General features: G+C 40.4%; 1 pseudogene; it reads left to right on the top strand.

Moving 5' to 3' along the window:
- Positions 1-20807, top strand: part of LOC147985325 (uncharacterized) — a 304154-nt pseudogene that overhangs the window by 29596 nt on the left and 253751 nt on the right.

The following is a 20807-nucleotide window of genomic DNA, read 5'->3' as shown; positions in this document are numbered from 1 at the left end:
CACGAGAGAGAGAGAGAGATCAAACACATAGCTATTGGTACATACCCTAAGCCTCGAGGGTAAACTACTCCCTCCTCGTCATGGAGAGCGCCGGGATGATGAATATGGCCACCAGAGAGGGATTCCCCCCTCCGGCAAGGTGCCGGAACGGGTCTAGATTGGTTTTCGGTGGCTACGGAGGCTTCTGGCAGCAGAACTCCCGATCTATTATGTTCTCTGATGTTTTTAGGGTATATTGATATATATAGGCGAAAGAAGTCGGTCAGGGGAGCCACGAGGGGCCCATGAGGGTGGGGGCGTGCCCAGGGGGGCAGGCGCGCCTCCCTGCCTCGTGGCCACCTCGAAGCTTCGCTGACGTCTACTCCAAGTCTCCTGGATTGCTTCCGTTGCAAAAATAACTCTCCCAAAGGTTTCATTCCGTTTGGACTCCGTTTGACATTCCTTTTCTTCGAAACACTAAAATAAGCAAGAAAACAACAATTTGGGCCGGGCCTCCAGTTAATAGATTTGTCCCAAAAATAATATAAAAGTGTATAATAAAGCCCATAAACATCCAAAACAGATAATATAATAGCATGGAACAATCAAAAATTATAGATACGTTGGAGACGTATCAGCATCCCCAAGCTTAATTCCCGCTCATCCTCGAGTAGGTAAATGATAAAAACAGAATTTTTGATGTGGAATTATTTCTAGAATATTCTTTAATGTATTTTTCTCTATTGTGGCATGAATGTTCAGATCCGAAAGATTCAAGATAAAAGTTTATTGTTGACATAAAAATAGTAATACTCCAAGTATGCTAACCAAGCAATTATGTCTTATCAAAATACCATAGCCAAAGAAAACTTATCCCTACAAAGTCATATAGTTTGGCCATGCTTCATTTTTGTCACACAAAATGCTCTCATCATGCACAACCCCGATGACAAGCCAAGCAATTGTTTCATACTTAGCTTTTTCAAATGATTTCCACTTTTACGCAATATATGAGCGCGAGCCATGGACATAGCACTATGGGTGGAATAGAATATGATGATTGAGGTTGTGTGAGAAGACAAAAGGGAGAAAGTCTCACATTGACGCGGATAATCAATGGGCTATGGAGATGCCCACCGATTGATGTCAATGCAAGGAGTAGGGATTGCCATGCAACGGATGCACTAGAGCTATAAATATATGAAAGCTCATCAAAGAAACTAAGTGGGTGTGCATCCAACTCACTTGCTCACGAAGACCTAGAGCATTTGAGGAAGCCCATCATTGGAATATACAATCCAAGTTCTATAATGAAAATTTCCCACTAGTATATGAAAGTGACAAAATAAGAGACTCTCTATCATGAAGATCATGGTGCTACTTTGAAGCACAAGTGTGGAAAAATGATAGTAACATTGTCTCTTCTCTCTTTTATCTCATTTATTTATTATTATTATTCTCTTTTTTTATTTGGGCTTTCTTTCTTTTTTTGGCTTCTTTTATTTCCCTTCTTTTTCTTTTTTTTCGTCCGGAGTCTCACCCCGACTTGTGGGGGAATCATAGTCTCCATCATCCTTTCCTCACATGGGACAATGCTCTAATGATGATCATCACACTTTTATTTTCTTAGAACTCAAGAATTACAACTCGATACTTAGAACAAAATATGACTCTATGTGAATGCCTCCGGCAGTGTACCGGGATTGCGATGAATCAAGAGTGGCATGTATGAAAAAATTATGAACGATGGCTTTGCCACAAATACGATGTCAACTACATGATCATGCAAAGCAATATGACAATGATGATGCATGTCATAATAAATTGAACGGTGGAAAGTTGCATGGCAATATATCTCTGAATGGCTATGGAAATGCCATAATAGGTAGGTATGGTGGCTGTTTTGAGGAAGATATAAGGAGGCTTATGTGTAATAGAGCGTATCATATCACGAGGTTTGGATGCACTGGCGAAGTTTGCACCAACTCTCAAGGTGAGAAAGGGCAATGCACGGTACCGAAGAGGCTAGCAATGGGGGAAGGGTGAGACTGCATATAATCCATGGACTCAACATTAGTCATAAAGAACTCACATACTTATTGCAAAAATATACAAGTCATCAAAACCAAGCACTACACGCATGCTCCTAGGGGGATAGATTGGTAGGAAAAGACCATCGCTCATCCCCGACCACCACTCTTAAGGAAAGCAATCAAAGAACACCCCATGCTTCAAATTTGTCACATAACGTTCACCATACGTGCATGCTACGGGACTTGCCAACTTCAACACAAGTATTCTTCAATTCCACAATTACTCAACTAGCACACTTCTAATATTACCACCTTTATATCTCAAAACCATCTATCAAGCATCCAACTTCTCTTAGCATTTAAAATTTATAACCAAAGTGAATTACCATGCTATTGTAAAGGACTCTCAAAATTATATAAGTAAAGCATGAGAGATCAATTATTTCTATAAAGTAGAACCACCGCCATGCTCTAAAAGATATAAGCGAAGCACTAGAGAAAAAACTATATAGCTCAAAAGATATAAGTGAAGCACATAGAGTATTCTAATAAATTCCAATTCATGTGTGTCTCTCCTGAAAGGTGTGTACATCAAGGATGATTGTGGTAAACTAGAAATCAAAGACTCAAATCATACAAGACGCTCCAAGCAAAACACATATCATGTGGCGAATAAAAATATAGCTCCAAGTAAAGTTACCGATAGACGAAGACGAAAGAGGGGATGCCTACCGGGGCATCCCCAAGATTAGGCTCTTGGTTGTCCTTGAATATTACCTTGGGGTGCCTTTAGCATCCCCAAGATTAGGCTCTTGCCACTCCTTATTCCATACTCCATCAAATCTTTACCCAAAACTTGAAAACTTCACAACACAAAACTTAACAGAAAACTCGTGAGCTCTGTTAGTAAAAGAAAACAAACCACCACTTCAAGGTACTGTAATGAACTCATTCTTTATTTATATTGGTGTTAAACCTACTGTATTCCAACTTTTCTATGGTTCATAAACTCTATTGCTAGCCATAGATTAATCAAAATAAGCAAACAACACACGAAAAACAGAATCTGTCAAAAACAGAACAGTCTGTAGAAATCTGTAGGTTTTCGAATACTTATGGAACCCCAAAAATTCTAAAATAAATTTATGGACGTGAGGAATGTATCTATTAATCATCTGCAAAAATAATTAACTAAATATCACTCTCCATTAAAAAATGGCAGCAAATCTCGTGAGCGCTAAAGTTTCTGTTTTTTACACCAGGATCGCAAAGACTTCCCCAAGTCTTCCCAAAGGTTCTACTTGGCACAAACACTAATTAAAAGCATAAAACCACATATAAACAGAGGCTAGATTAATTATGTATTACTAAACAGGAGCAAAAAGAAAATAACAAAAGTAAAATTGGGTTGCCTCCCAACAAGCGCTATCGTTTAATGCCCTAGCTAGGCATGATGATTTCAATGATGCTCATATAAAAGATAAGAATTGAAACATAAAGAGAGCATCATGAAGAATATTACTAGCATATTTCATCCTAACCCACTTCCTATGCACAGGGATTTTGGGAGCAAATAACTTATGGGAACAATAATCAACTAGCATAGGAGGGCAAAACAAGCAAAACTTCAAAACTTTAAGCACATAGAAAGGAAATTTGATATTATTGCAATTCCTACAAGCATATATTCCTCCATCATAATAATTTTCAGAAGCATCATGAATGAATTCAAAAATATAACCATCACATAAAGAATTGTTTTCATGATCTTCAAGCATAGATGATTTACTACTCTCCACATAGGCAAAATTCTTCTCATTCGAAATAGTGGGAGTATCATAAGAAACTCGAATACTACAAATTGTTTCCACATTAAAAGAGTAATATTCAGGAAAAGGGTAATCATAATCATGACAAGTTTTAATATAATCATCACTACTTTTTATAGCATACGTGTCATCACAATAATCATTGTAAGTAGCAACTTTGTTCTCATCATAATCAATTGAAACCTCTTCCAAGATAGTGGAATCATTACTAAATAAAGTCATGACCTCTCCAAATCCACTTTCCATAATTGTCAAAATAAGATTCAACATCCTCCAAAATAGTGGGATCATTACTTCCTAAAGTTGACACTCTTCCAAACCCACTTTGATCAATATAACCATCATAAATAGGAGGCATCCTATCATCATAATAAATTTGCTCATCAAAACTTGGGAGACTAAAAATATCATCTTTATCAAACATAGCATCCCCAAGCTTGGGACAAACATTAATTGCAGCAAATATATTTTCAAACTTGTCATTCTCATCAAACATAGCATCCCCAAACTTGGGCCTTTTCATATCATAAGCATAATCAATTTTATCATTTATAGTATGGATAGCACCAATAGTATAACAATTATCATCATCACAGTGAGTAATAGGAGCAACATCATTTAGGAGGGATATCTCTTTACCTTTACTTCTCCGTATTTTCTTTTTCTTCTTCACATTATGTGTGGGTTCAATCCTCTTTTTGGAGCTCCTTATTGATGAGATTGGTTGAATAGAAGGCTCCTCCTCGTTACCTGATTCATCATAAGAAATAATAGGAGGATATTGGGAAGCCTCTTCCCTTTCATTAGTATTCTCTTCATCCTCTATTTGTTTTCTTTTCTTTATGTAATTGGCAATATAAGGATTTTCAATGCAATTCACCGCACAATACATAATAATTTCTTCTAGATCAATATCGAGGAATTTCTCAAGGTTATATTCTGAAATATGCTTAGTTATAAGTTTCATTTCTTCATAACCCAAAAGCAAACTAAGTTCATTATGATGTGCAAGGGAAATCAAATCGTCACAATTTTTGGACATGATATGATCATGAAACAGTTTGCATTTGAGATTTAAATGACAATGTTCATTGCAAAGTTCACATGTATGGTGAAGAAATTTCAAATTTTCAGCACAAACATCTAGCCTTTCTTGTAACCATTTAGTTTCTAAATACTTATGCCTCTTGCGAAATCTATCTTCCCTATTTGGTGTGTACTTGCAAGCTCTATGTATTTGATGACCCAAAAGTATAGGGGATCTATCGTAGTCCTTTCAATAAGTAAGAGTGTTGAACCCAACGAGGAGCAGAAGGAAATGATAAGCAGTTTCTAGCAAGGTATTCTCTGCAAGTACTGAAATAAGTGGTAACAGATAGTTTTGTGATAGGATAATTTGTAACGAGCAACAAGTAACAAAAGTAAATAAAGTGCAGCAAGGTGGCCCAATCCTTTTTGTAACAAAGGACAAGCCTGGACAAACTCTTATATAGAGAAAAGCGCTCCTGAGGACACATGGGAATATTGTCAAGCTAGTTTTCATCACGCTCATATGATTCGCGTTCGGTACTTTGATAATTTGGTATGTGGGAGGACCGGTGCTTGGGTGCTGTCCTTACTTGGACAAGCATCCCACTTATGATTAACCTCTATTGCAAGCATTTGCAACTACAACAAAAGTATTAAGGTAAACCTAACCATAGCATGAAACATATGGATCCAAATCAGCCCCTTACGAAGCAACGCATAAACTAGGGTTTAAGCTTCTATCACTCTAGCAACCCATCATCTACTTATTACTTCCCAATGCCTTCCTCTATCCCCAAATAATGGTGAAGTGTCATGTAGTCGACATTCACATAACACCACTAGAGGAGAGACAACATACATCTCATCAAAATATCGAACGAATACCAAATTCACATGACTACTAATAGCAAGACTTCTCCCATGTCCTCAGGAACAAACGTAACTACTCACAAAGCATAACCATGTTCATAATCAGAGGGGTATTACTATGCATATAGGATCTGAACATATGATCTTCCACCAATTAAACCAACTAGCATCAACTACAAGGAGTAATTAACACTACTAGCAACCTACTAGTACCAATCCCGGACATGGAGACAAGAATTGGATACAAGAGATGAACTAGGGTTTTGAGAGGAGATGGTGCTGATGAAGATGTTGATCGAGATTGCCCTTTCCCGATGAGAGGAGCGTTGGTGATGATGATGGCGATGATTTCCCCCTCCGGGAGCGAAGTTTCCCTGGCAGAACAGCTCTGCCAGAGCCCTAGATTGGTTCCTCCAAGGTTCCACCTCGTGGCGGCGGAGTTTCGTCCGAGAAGATGGCTTCTTATTTTTTCCCATCGAAAGACATCATATAGCAGAAGATGGCAACCGGATGGCCACCAGGGGGCCCACGAGGTAGGAGGGCATGCCTAGGGGGGTAGGGCGCGCCCCCACCCTCGTGGGCAGGGTGGGGCCCCCCTGGTGAACTTCTTCCGCTGAGTATTTTTTATATATTCTGAAAACGTCTTTCGTGAAGTTTCAGGACTTATGGAGCTGTGCAGAATAGGTCTCTAATATTTGCTCCTTTTCCAGCCCAGAATCCCAGCTGCCGGCATTCTCCCTCTTTATGCAAACCTTGTAAAATAAGAGAGAATAGGCATAAGTATTGTCACATAATGTGTAATAACAGCCCATAATGCAATAAATATCGATATAAAAGCATGATGCAAAATGGACGTATCAACTCCCCCAAGCTTAGACCTCGCTTGTCCTAAGCGAAAGCCAAAATCAAAAAATATGTCCACATGTTTAGAGATAGAGGTGTCGATAAAAAATAAAATACAGACATGAGGGCATCATGATTATTCTTAGAACAACAACTTATATAATTCTTGTCATATGATTTCTTATGCTAGAGTAATAATTCAATCACAATTTCAAGTATGAATCGTAAACTTCATTAAAAACTAACAAACTATAATCTCAGTCATTGGAGCAATTGCAATTTATCATAACATAGGAAAGAGTCAATGTATAAGAGCTTTTCAGCAAGTCCACATACTCAACTATCATATAGTCTTTGACAATTGCTGACACTCACGCAATACTTATGGGTATGGAGTTTTAATCGGACACAGAGAAAGATAGGGGCTTATAGTTTTGCCTCCCAACATTTTACCTCAAGGGTAATGTCAACAATAATAGTTCATGAAAATTAACATCCAATTAGCCATATATACCAGGATCTTTCCAACATACTGTGCTTGCCAAAGGATAAAATGTAAAAAGGAAGGGTGAAGATCACCATGATTCTTATGCAAGGTAGGAGATAAAAGTAAAAGATAGGCCCTTTGCAGAGGGAAGCAGAGGTTGTCATGCACTTTTATGGTTGGATGCACAAAGTCTTAATGCAAGAGAACGTCACTTTATATTGCCACTTGTGATATGGACCTTTATTATGTAGTCTGTCGCTTTTATTTCTTCCATATCAGACGATCGTATAAAGCTTTTTTTCTCCCACACTAATAAGTCATACATATTTAGAGAGCAATTTTTATTGCTTACAACGATGACAACTTACTTAGAGGATCTTACTCAATCCATAGGTAGGTATAGTGGACTCTCATGATAAAACTGGTTTAAGGGTATTTGGAAGCACAAGTAGTATCTCTACTTGGTGCGATGAATTTGGCTAGCATGAGGGGGAAAGGCAAGCTCAACCATGTTGGATGATCCATGATAATATAATTTATCTCAGATGTAAGAAAACATAACCCATTACATTGTCTTCCTTGTCCAACGTCAACTCTTTAGCATGTCATATTTTAATGAGTGCTCACAATCATAAAAGATGTCCAAGATAGTATATTTATATGTGAAGACCTCTCTTTCTTTATTACTTCCTATTAATTGCAACGATGACCAAAACTATGCTTGTCAACTCTCAACAACTTTTATTCATCATACTTTTTCTATGTGAGCTCATTACTCTCCATAAGACTCGCATGATCTCTTTGTTTCTTTTTATTTCTTTCTCTTTTCTTTTGTTCCCTTAGGATCATGGCAAAATAATCAAGCCCTTGACTCAACACTAATCTTTATTATATAGCTCACATGCTCGATTACATAGAAAAATTATAAAGCAAAACTCACAACTAGATCATACTAAGACTTCTATTCTACTAGATCAATATATTACCGAAAGGATCGAACTAAGAAAAACAGTATAGATAGAAGTGATGGTGATACAATACCGGGGCACTCCCCCAAGCTTGGCAGTTGCCAAGGGCAGTGCCCATACCCATGTGATTATGTCTCCTTTGTTGGTGAAGAAGGTGGAGTTGTTGATGATGGATAGTCGCACATCGAGCGTAGGAGGTCTTCTAACTTGCGCATAATAACTTTGAGTGCGATGATATGCTCCTTCAACAAAATATTTTCACATGTGAGATACTTATTTTGTATACGAGCTAACTCGATCATCTTGAAAGCTTCGATCTCAGTTGGGGTAACAAGATTGTGATCAAGTTGAAGGATGTCTTCTGTTGCCGGAGCTTGGTCCTCCATGGCCTTCTTGATCCCTCCATCCGTGTGGGTCTCCATGGGTTCTTCTCTCTTCAACTCTATCTTCATTATCCAAGCATCGTTGCCCTCATTTTTGGAGGAGGAGGGAGACGACATGATGCTTAGCTTCGAAAACCCTGGCAGAAAACATCTCGAAACAAGAACAAGAGATTTTTGCGTGATACAGTGGTCAAAACCCCCGGGAGATTATATAATGAATTTTTACCGACCAAAATACGTGTCGTGTGTGAAAACAGAGTCCGGAGAGCACACGAGGTGCCCACGAGGTAGGGGGGCGCGCCCAGGGGTAGGGCGCGCCCTCCACCCTCGTGTCCTTCCCGGACTGCTTCTTATTTTTCTATTTTTCTAAATATTTCAAAACGGAGAAATATTGCCTTAAAAACTGTTTTGGAGTCGGTTTACTTACCGTACCACATACCTATTCCTTTTCGGAGTCTGAAACGTTCCGGAAAGTGTCCCTTATGTATTCCTCCAGGGTTACGGTTTCAATAACATTGGTTTCAACATTTATGAGATTACCTGAGATATAATGTTTGATTCTTTGACTGCTCACCACCTTCGGATTTGTGCCTTCGAAGTTGTTGATTTTTATGGCACCAGAACGATAGACCTCCTCGATAACGTAAGGACCTTCCCATTTAGAGAGAAGTTTTCCTGCAAAAAATCTTAAATGAGAGTTGTATAGCATTACATAATCACCTACATTAAACTCACGCTTTTGTATCCTTTTATGATGCCATCTTTTAACCTTTTCTTTAAACAACTTGGCATTTTCGTAGGCTTGGGTTGTCCATTCATTGAGTGAGCTAATATCAAATAACCTCTTCTCACCGGCAAGTTTGAAATCATATTTGAGCTCTTTAATAGCCCAATATGCCTTGTGTTCTAGTTCGAGAGGTAAGTGACATGCTTTTCCATAAACCATTTTATACGAAGACATACCCATAGGATTTTTATATGCAGTTCTATAGGCCCATAATGCATCATCAAGTTTCTTGGACCAATTCTTTCTAGACCTATTAACAGTCTTTTGCAAAATTAACTTGAGCTCTCTATTACTCAATTCTACTTGACCACTAGACTGGGGGTGATAAGGGGATGCAATTCTATGATTAACATCATATTTAGCAAGCATTTTAGAGAAAGCACCATGAATAAAATGTGAACCACCATCAGTCATTAAATATCTAGGGACTCCAAATCTCGGAAAAATAACTTCTTTAAGCATTTTAATAGAAGAGTTATAATCAGCACTACTAGTTGGAATAGCTTCTACCCACTTAGTAACGTAATCAACACCAACTAAAATATGTGTATATCCATTAGAGGAAGGAAAGGGTCCCATATAGTCAAAGCCCCAAACATCAAATGGTTCAATAACGAGTGAATAATTCATAGGCATTTCTTGACATCTACTAATATTACCAATTCTTTGACATTCATCACAAGATAAGACAAACTTACGGGCATCCTTGAAGAGAGTAGGCCAATAAAAACCAGATTGCAATACCTTATGTGCAGTTCTATCTCCAGCATGGTGTCCTCCTTAAGCTTCGGAGTGACACTTGCGTAGGATCTATTCCTGTTCATGCTCAGGCACACAACATCTAATAACACCATCTGCTCCTTCTTTATAATGATGTGGGTCATCCCAAAAGTAATGCCTCAATTCATAGAAGAACTTTTTCTTTTGCTGGTATGTGAAACTAGGTGGTATAAACTTAGCAACAATGTAATTAGCATAATCAACATATCATGGAGCAGTATGAGAAGCATTTATGACATTTAATTGCTCATCAGGAAAGCTATCATCAATAGGAAGTGGGTCATCAAGCACATTTTCTAACCTAGACAAGTTGTCTGCAACGGGGTTCTCAGCTCCCTTTCTATCAACGATATGTAAGTGAAATTCTTGTAGCAAGAGAATCCATCTAATAAGTCTAGGTTTAGCATCTTTCTTTTCCACAAGATATTTAATAGCAGCATGATCAGTGTGAATAGTTACTTTAGAATCAACAATATAAGGTCTGAACTTATCACAAGCAAATACAACTGCTAAGAATTCTTTTTCAGTAGTAGCATAATTTCTTTGAGCATTGTCTAGGGTTTTACTAGCATATTGAATAACATTTAATTTCTTATCAACTCTTTGCCCGAGAACAGCACCTACAACATAATCACTAGCATCACACATAATTTCAAAGGGTAAATTCCAATCAGGTGGCTGAACAATAGGTACAGAGATCAATGCTTTATTAAGTATTTCAAATGCTTCTACACAATCATCATCAAAGACAAATGCTATATCTTTTTGTAATAAGTTAGTCAGAGGCCGAGAAATTTTTGAGAAGTCCTTAATGAACCTCCTATAAAATCCGGCGTGACCAAGGAAACTTCTTATACCTTTGATGTCCTTGGGGCATGGCATCTTTTCAATAGCATCAACCTTGGCTTTATCAACTTCAATACCTCTTTCAGAAACTTTATGCCCCAAGACAATACCTTCATTAATCATAAAGTGGAACTTTTCCCAATTCAAGACAAGATTAGTTTCTTCACATCTCTGCAAAACTCGATCAAGGTTGCTCAAGCAATCATCAAAAGAAGATCCATAGACAGAGAAATCATCCATGAAAACCTCACAAATCTTTTCGCAAAAGTCAGAGAATATAGCCATCATGCATCTTTGAAAGGTAGCAGGTGCATTACATAAACCAAAAGGCATATGTCTATAAGCAAAAGTACCAAAAGGGCAAGTAAAAGTAGTCTTTGATTGATCTTTGGCTGACGCAGGTATTTGAGAGAAACCAGAATAACCATCTAGAAAGCAAAAATGTGTATGTTTGGATAATCTTTCTAGCATTTGATCGATAAAAGGTAAGGGGTAATGATCCTTTTTAGTGGTCTTATTTAATTTGCGGAAATCAATTACCATCCTATAACCTGTAATAATTCTTTGAGGAATCAATTCATCTTTATCATTAGGAACGACAGTAATACCTCCCTTCTTAGGGACACAATGGACATGACTTACCCACTGACTATCAACAACGGGATAAATTATACCTGCCTCAAGGAGCTTTAATATTTCTTTTCTTACCACTTCTTTCATTTTAGGATTTAGTCGTCATTGATGATCACGAACTGGTTTAGCATCTTCTTCCAAATTAATTTTATGTTGACATAGAGTGGGACTAATGCTCTTAAGATCATCAAGAGTATACCCAATAGTAGCACGGTGCTTCTTCGGAGTTTTCAATAATCTCTCTTCCTCATGCTCTAAAAGGTTAGCACTTATAATAACATGATATATCTTTTTCTCATCAAGATAAGCATATTTAAGAGTTCAGGTAGAGGTTTAAGCTCAAACACGGGATCACCCTTGGGTGGAGGAGGATCCCCTAGGATTTCAATAGGCAAATTGTGTTTTAGAATAGGTTCCTGTTTAAAGAATACTTCATCTATTTCCCTTCTTTCATTCATAAACATGTCATTTTCATGGTCTAGCAAATATTGTTCTAAAGGATCACTAGGAGGTACAGCAATAGAAGCAAGACCAATAATTTCATCCTTACTAGGTAATTCTTCTTCACGGTGTTGTCTACTAAATTTAGAGAAATTAAATTCATGAGTCATATCATCTAAACCGATAGTAACAACATCCCTTTTGCAATCTATGGTAGCATTAACAGTGTTCAGGAAGGGTCTACCAAATATAATGGGGCAAAAGCTATCTTGTGGGGAACCAAGAACAAGAAAATCAGCAGGATATTTAGTTTACCCACACAAGACTTCAATATCTCTAACAATTCCCATTGGTGAAATAGTATCTATATTGGCAAGTTTAATTGTGATATCAATATCTTCTATCTCAGCAGGTGCAATATCATGCATAATTTCTTTATATAAGGAATAAGGTATTGCACTAGCACTAGCACCCATATCACATAAGCCATGATAACAATGATCTCCTATTTTAACAGAAATAACAGGCATGTCTACCACATGTCTGTTTTTATCTTTAGCACAAGGTTTAGCAATTCTAGCAGTCTCATCAAGGAAATGAATAACATGCCCATCAATATTATCAGACAAGAGATCTTTAAACAATAACAATATCAGGTTCAACTTTAATTTGTTCATGAGGTGTATAAGTTTTAATATTGCTTTTACGAACCACAGTTGAAGCTTTAGCACTATCCTTTATCCTAACAGGAAAAGGTGGTTTCTCAACATAAGAAGTAGGAACAATAGGATCATTATAAGTGACAATATTTTCTTCAACTTTAATAGGTGCAGCTACTTTTACTTCTATGGGAGGATGTTATTTAAACCACTTCTCCTTGGGGAGATCAACATAAGTAGCAAAAGATTCACAGAAAGAAGCTACTATCTCAGAGTCAAGTCCATATTAAGTGCTAAATTTACGAAAAACATCGGTATCCATAAAAGATTTAACACAACCAAACCTAGGTGTCATACCTGACTCCTTACCTTTGTCGAGGTCCCAATGTTCAGAGTTGCGTTTAATTATTTCCAATAAATCCCATTTTAATTCAATAGTCTTCATCATAAAAGAGCCAGCACAAGAAGTATCAAGCATGGTGCGATTGCTATCAGAAAGCCGAGCATAAAAATTTTGAATAATCATTTCTCTTGAGAGCTCATGATTGGGGCATGAATATAACATTGATTTAAGCCTCCCCCAAGCTTGAGCAATGCTTTCTCCTTTGCGAGGCCAAAAATTATATATATAATTGTGATCACGATGAACAAGATGCATAGGATAAAACTTCTGATGGAATTCCAATTTCAATCGTTTGTAATTCCAAGACCCCATATCATCACATAGCCTATACCATGTCGATGCATCTCCCTTCAAAGATAAAGGGAAGACCTTCTTCTTAACGACATCTCTGGGTACACCTGCAAGCTTAAATAATCTACAAACTTCATCCACATATATTAGATGCTCATCAGGATGCTTTGTTCCATCTCCTAAAAAAGGATTAGCTAGCAGCTTTTCTATCATACACGAAGGAATTTCAAAGAAGAAATTTTCATTTTCAGTAGGTTCAGTAGGTTGAGGAGCAACTCTTTGCTCTACTGGTTAGGGTGAAGATACCCCGAACAAGCCCCTCAGAGGATTACTTTCCATAGTAACAAGTGACAGTAAATTTCAGCACACTATATAAATTTTTCCTTACCAAATTCCACCTACCAAAGGCGCTTCACTCCCGGCAACGGTGCCAGAAATGAGTCTTGATGACCCACAAGTATAGGGGATCTATCGTAGTCCTTTCGATAAGTAAGAGTGTCGAACCCAACGAGGAGCCGAAGGAAATGATTAGCGGTTTCCAGCAAGGTATTCTCTGCAAGTACTGAAATAAGTGGCAACTGATAGTTTTGTGATAGGATAATTTGTAACGAGCAACAAGTAACAAAAGTAAATGAAGTGCAGCAAGGTGGCCCAATCCTTTTTGTAACAAAGGACAAGCCTGGACAAACTCTTCTATAGAGAAAAGCGCTCCTGAGGACACATGGGAATATCGTCAAGCTAGTTTTCATCACGCTCATATGATTCGCGTTCGGTACTTTGATAATTTGGTATGTGGGTGGACCTGCTTGGGTGTTGTCCTTACTTGGACAAGCATCCCACTTATGATTAACCTCTATTGCAAGCATCCGCAACTACAACAAAAGTATTAAGGTAAACCTAACCATAGCATGAAACATATGGATCCAAATCATCCCCTTACGAAGCAACGCATAAACTAGGGTTTAAGCTTCTGTCACTCTAGCAACCCATCATCTACTTATTACTTCCCAATGCCTTACTCTAGGCCCAAATAATGGTGAAGTGTTATGTAGTCGACGTTCACATAACACCACTAGAGGAGAGACAACACACATCTCATCAAAATTTCGAACGAATACCAAATTCACACGACTACTAATAGCAAGACTTCTCCCATATCCTCAGGAACAAACGTAACTACTCACAAAGCATAAACATGTTCATAATCAGAGGGGTATTAACATGCATATAGGATCTGAACATATGATCTTCCACCAATTAAACCAACTAGCATCAAGTACAAGGAGTAATTAACACTACTAGCAACCTACTAGTACCAATCCAGGACCTGGATACAAGAATTGGATACAAGAGATGAACTAGGGTTTTGAGAGGAGATGGTGCTGATGAAGATGTTGATGGAGATTTCCCTCTCCCGATGAGAGGAGCGTTGGTGATGACGATGGTGATGATTTCCCCCTCCGGGAGGGAAGTTTCCCTGGCAGAACGTCTCTGCCAGAGCCCTAGATTGGTTCCGCCTCGTGGCGGCGGAGTTTCGTCCGAGAAGATGGCTTCTTATTTTTTCCCATTGAAAGACTTCATATAGCAGAAGATGGCCACCGAAGGGCCACCAGGGGGCCCACGAGGTAGGGGGTGCGCCCAGGGGGTAAGGGCGCGCCCCCACCCTCGTGGGCAGGGTGTGGCCCCCCTGGTGAACTTCTTCCCCTGAGTATTTTTTATATATTCTGAAAACGTCTTCCGTGAAGTTTCAGGACTTTTGGAGCTGTGCAGAATAGGTCTCTAATATTTGCTCCTTTTCCAGCCCAGAATCCCACCTGCCGGCATTCTCCCTCTTTATGCAAACCTTGTAAAATAAGAAAGAATAGGCATAAGTATTGTGACATAATGTGTAATAATATCCCATAATGCAATAAATATCGATATAAAGGCATGATGCAAAATGGACGTATCAGTATTCCATAAAAGTTGACATGCTTATAAGAGACATTTTCATCATGACTAGTGCAATCATCATTAGTACTATGGATATACAAAGAGTTCATACTAACAGCATTGCAATCACGCTCATCATCCAAAGATTTAGTGCCAAACATTTTATAGTCTTCTTCTTCTAGCATTTGAGCACAATTTTCCTTTCCATCATTCTCACGAAAGATATTAAAAAGATGAAGTGTATGAGGCAAACTCAATTCCATTTTTTGTAGTTTTCTTTTATAAACTAAATTAGTGATAAAACAAGAAAAAAAGATTCGATTGCAAAATCTAAAGATATACCTTCAAGCGCTAACCTCCTCGGCAACGGCGCCAGAAAAGAGGTTGATGTCTACTACACAACCTTCTTCTTGTAGACGTTGTTGGGCCTCCAAGTGCAGAGGTTTGTAGGACAGTAGCAAATTTCCCTCAAGTGGATGATCTAAGGTTTATCAATCTGTGGGAGGCGTAGGATGAAGATAGTCTCTCTCAAACAACCCTGCAACCAAATAACAAAGAGTCTCTTGTGTCCCCAACACACCCAATACAATGTTAAATTGTATAGGTGCACTAGTCCGGCAAAGAGATGGTGATACAAGTGCAATATGGATGGTAGATATAGGTTTTCGTAATCTGAAAATATAAAAACAGCAAGGTAGAAAGTGGTAAAAGTGATCACAAATGGTATTGCAATGCTAGGAAACAAGGCCTAGGGTTCATACTTTCACTACTGCAAGTTCTCTCAACAATAATAACAAAATTGGATCATATAACTATCCCTCATCATGCAACAAAGAGTCACTCCAAAGTCACTAATAGCGGAGAACAAACGAAGAGATTATTGTAGGGTACGAAACCACCTCAATGTTATCCTTTTTGATCGATCTATTCAAGAGTCCGTAGTAAAATAACATGAAGCTATTCTTTCTGTTCAATCTATCATAGAGTTTGTACTAGAATAATACATTAAGACACAAATCAACCAAAACCCTAATGTCACCTAGATACTCGAATGTCACCTCAAGTATCCGTGGGTATGATTATACGATATGCATCACACAATCTCAGATTCATCTATTCAACCAACACAAAGAACTTCAAGGAGTGCCCCAAAGTTTCTACTGGAGAGTCAAGACAAAAATGTGTGCCAAGCCCTATGCATAAGTTCACGAGGTCACGGAACCCACAAGTTGATCACCAAAACATACATCAAGTGAATTATGTGATATCCCATTGTCACCACAGATAAGCACATGCAAGACATACATCAAGTGTTCTCAAATCCTTAAAGACTCAATCCGATAAGATAACTTCGAAGGGAAAACTCAATTCATCACAAGAGAGTAGTGGGGGAGAAACATCATAAGATCCAACTATAATAGCAAAGCTCGCGATACATCAAGATCATACTACCTCAAGAACACGAGAGAGAGAGAGATCAAACACATAGCCACTGGTACATACCCTCAGCCCCGAGGGTAAACTACTCCCTCCTTGTCATGGAGAGCGCCAGGATGATGAAGATGGCCACCGGAGAGGGATTCCCCCCTCCAGCAGGGTGCCAGAATGGGTCTAGATTGGTTTTCAGTGGCTACGGGGACTTCTGGCGGCGGAACTGCCGATCTATTCTGTTCTCTGATGTTTTTAGGGTATATTTATATATATAGGTGAAAGAAGTCGGTCAGGGGAGCCACGAGGGGCCCACGAGGGTGGGGGGCGTGCCCAGGGGGCAAGCTCGCCTCCCTGCCTTGTGGCCACCTCGAAGCTTCCCTGACGTCTACTCCAAGTCTCCTGGATTGCTTCTGTTCCAAAAATAACTCTCCCGAAGGTTTGATTCCGTTTGGACTCCGTTTGATATTCCTTTTCTTTGAAACACTGAAATAGGCAAGAAAACAACAATTTGGGCTGGGCCTCCGGTTAATAGGTTAGTCCCAAAAATAATATAAAAGTGTATAATAAAGCCCATAAACATCCAAGACAGATAATATAATAGCATGGAACAATAAAAAATTATAGATACGTTGGAGACGTATCACCGGGGTGCATATGATCCGCCCCTCGAAGGGGGCGTCGGCACTCGACGGCGGTCTTCACGGCCGAACCGATGATCATATTGCTCGTGGTTTCGACCCATGTACTGCTCTTGACGGTGCCCTCAGCCCTCACGCCGTGGGGGCGATCTTGGGCTATGAGCCGACTAAACGGTGTCCCCCACCACGGATCTGCTATGGATCCTGTTGCGCAACTGGGAAACTGTTGTGTTCTGCTCCCCCGCTGCCCGGAGCAACACCCGAATCTGCATCAAACCCCTTCCGGCCTCTGATTGGGACGGCATGATCGACTCTCCTATGAGGGCTGCAGCAGTAAGATTCTAAATCAAAGTGCGGTATACCTAAGGTTCGGGTGGGAACAATTGCCGCTATCGTAGACTGGATTCTGGAATCAGTCGCCGAGCGCATTCGTCGAGTGAATGCTAAAGATTCTCCAGCCGTGCGCACTCAGCCAACATGGCCAGGCACGCCGCCTCCAAGGCCCGAGCCTCAGAGGTTTCCCCGATGATGGGAGTGTGGAGTGTCTCCGTGTTGCGACAATGCAACTCCTCCTTCTGCTGCGAAGTGAGGGCTTGAGGACGATATTCTTCGCGAACATGCGACGGATCGCTGCCACCATCGCCGCCATCGCTGTGGCGGAATCTATGCGGGCTGTGCGGCGTGTCGACCATTCGGACATCTGCTGCAGGGTCACTGCTGTCACACTCGGACAGGGTCTCGACGGAGCCAGTCGACAGGTCGAACAGCCTGTAGAGAGATTCGTCAGGCTCGATTGCCGCGACTTGAGGGGTGGCCAGTTGACGAGCCACCACGTGCTTAATCCACCACTGAAGCTGCGATTGACTGGATCACTTACGATGGTGAACAGCGGGAAGCGAAGATGTTGTGGGAGCCTGCCGATACAGGGTCGGCGGCTGTCGCAGAAGTACGCTGCGGACGCACACGCGGAAGTGTGTCGCCCGGCGGACGAGGAGCCTCTCGACGTCGAGAGGAGCCTCTTGGAGCCAGGCGGAGTCGTCGGTGATGAAGATGAGCGCGCTGAGATGGATCTCGCGGCCCTCAGCCAAACCACCGCCAGAAACCATGATGATGGGAACTGGAAAAATTGCAACCTCACCGGAAGTCGCTAAGACACCTACCCCACTGTAGGTGCCAACTGTCGTGGTTCTAAGTCTGATAGTAGATTAGGTGGTACGTAGGAGGAGGCAAGATCCTAGCTATGATGAGGTTGTGCACGCAAGGTTTACGAGTTCAGGCCCTTCTCGGAGGAAGTAAAAGCCTTACGTCTCGGTACCCTGAGGGGGTCGACTGGATTATGCGTGAAATTACAGGGGGTGCGAACCCTTGTCTTAGTGGAGGGGGTGGCTTATATAGAGTGCGCCAGGACCCCAGCCAGCCCACGCTACAAGGAGTTCAATGTACATAAAGGTGAGGCGTTACTGGTAACGCCAGCAATAACGGCATATACATGACCATTAACACTACGGAGTGAACTCTTGACCGTTGCCATCCTGAGTGACTTTAGATCTTCTATACTCCGAGTGGTTTCTTGTACGGTCGAATGATGATATACTAGTCGAATGGAATTGGGTTATCCGAGTGGAGTTACTGGTCGAGTGGGTTGCATTCTGAGGTGATTCCAGTCGGTGGATGCTGCTGTGCCTTGAATGTTGTTGATCTTAAGGTAGTGTCTTTGGTAAGGGCGTCTAGGTCAGGCCTATTACCCTACCCTAGGTACATTTCATCGTCACCGTACACCCAAGAAAGTGCAAGTTTCGAAAGGACAGAAAAACACGGCCTTTGCAATGCACACTTCTAGCAACCGGACACGCAAAAGAGCACAAACGAAGCAACTAATACACACCCAAAGCCAAAAAGAAGGCGAAAAAGACAAAGAGGACCAAACACGAACCAAAACCTCTCAAGAGGAGAGGGCGGTGGCCGGAGCCACCTTTGTTTGAGTCAATTGGTATGGCACCACGAAGAATTATCCTTGGGCCTGATGTCTACTACGCAACTTTATTCTTGTAGACACGTGTTTGGCCTCCAAGCACAGAGTTTTGTAGGACAGTAGAAATTTTTCCTCAAATGGATGACCTAAGGTTTATCAATCCATGAGAGGTGTAGGATGAAGGTGGTCTTACTCAAACGACCCTGCAACCAAATACAAGAAATCTCTTGTTTCCCTAACACACCCAATACAACGGCAAATTGTATAGGTGCACTAGTTCGCAAAGATGTAATACAGATGGTAGAAATATATTTTTATAATCTGAATAAATAAAAATAGCAAGGTAGAAAATAGTAAACAGGCACAAAAACAGTATTTCAATGTTTAAAAACACGGACTAGGGTTCGTACTTTCGCTAGTGCAATCTCTCAATAGTGCTAACATAGTTGGATCATATCATTATCCCTCAAAGTACAGTAAAGAATCACTCCCGAGTTCCTATTAGCGGAGAACAAAAGGTAGGAATTGTTTGTAGGGTACAAAGCCACCTCAAAGCTATTCTTTCCGATCAATCTATTCAAGAGTTCATACTAAACTAACACAAAGCTATTGTCTTCATTCGATCTATCCTAGAGTTCGTACTAGAATAACACCAAAGCATATTCATATTTATAAGACTCAATCCACATAAAGAACTAAAAAGAGTGCCCCAAGATTTCTACCGTTGAAACAAAGACAAGAACGTGCATAAACCCCTATGCATAGATTACCCCAATGTCATCGCAGGAATCCACAAGTTGAGTGCCAAAACATATATCAAGTGAATCAATACGATACCCCATTGTCACCGCAAGTATTCAATTGCAAGACATATATCAAGTGTTCTCAAATCCATAAAAGTATTAAATCGAATGACAACGAGATCTCAAAGGGTTACGACAAACCCTTGAGGTTCGAACACTGGGGTGCGCACGAAGATCTCTCTCCCCCTAGCCCATGCTCTCGCAGCGATCTCAAAGCCTAGCTCTTCCAACCCAAGGAACAAAGGACACAAGAGTTTATACTGGTCCGGGCAACCATTGCGGTGTAATACCCTACTCCTGTGTGGTGTGGTGGATTGCCTTGTAGGCTGGGGATGAACAAGTACAAGGGAAGAATAGCCTCCTGAGGAGAGGTGTTATTGAGCTCAATGATCTTGTGTGGTTGGGGATGATCAGAATGATCCATCTCCAAATTAGCCAATCCCTCACTATGGTGGTGGTAGCCCTATTTATGGAGGCCCGGGTCCTCTCCCCAAATATTAGGCAGGAAGGGTTCCCACAACGGCCAACTTGAAGGGACACAAAGAGTACAAGTTATCCTGACAAAAGGCTCTAGTGGTGATGCCGTCATGGGCTCTGTGATGACCTCCGTCTTGCTGTCCTGCTGGTCTTGGTCTCATTGCACCGATATGGAAACCTTTGTCTGATGCCTCGGGACTCCTCGCCTGCCCCTGTAGATAACCCACAAGTATAGGGGATCAATTGTAGCCTCTTTCGAGAAGTAAGAGTGTCGAACCCAACAAGGAGCTAAA

The sequence above is a fragment of the Triticum urartu genome, chromosome 2A, assembly GCF_056163025.1.
Source record: "Triticum urartu cultivar PI428250 chromosome 2A, HENAU_Tu73, whole genome shotgun sequence".
NCBI lineage: Eukaryota > Viridiplantae > Streptophyta > Magnoliopsida > Poales > Poaceae > Triticum > Triticum urartu.
This window is presented reverse-complemented; position numbering and strand designations above follow the sequence as displayed.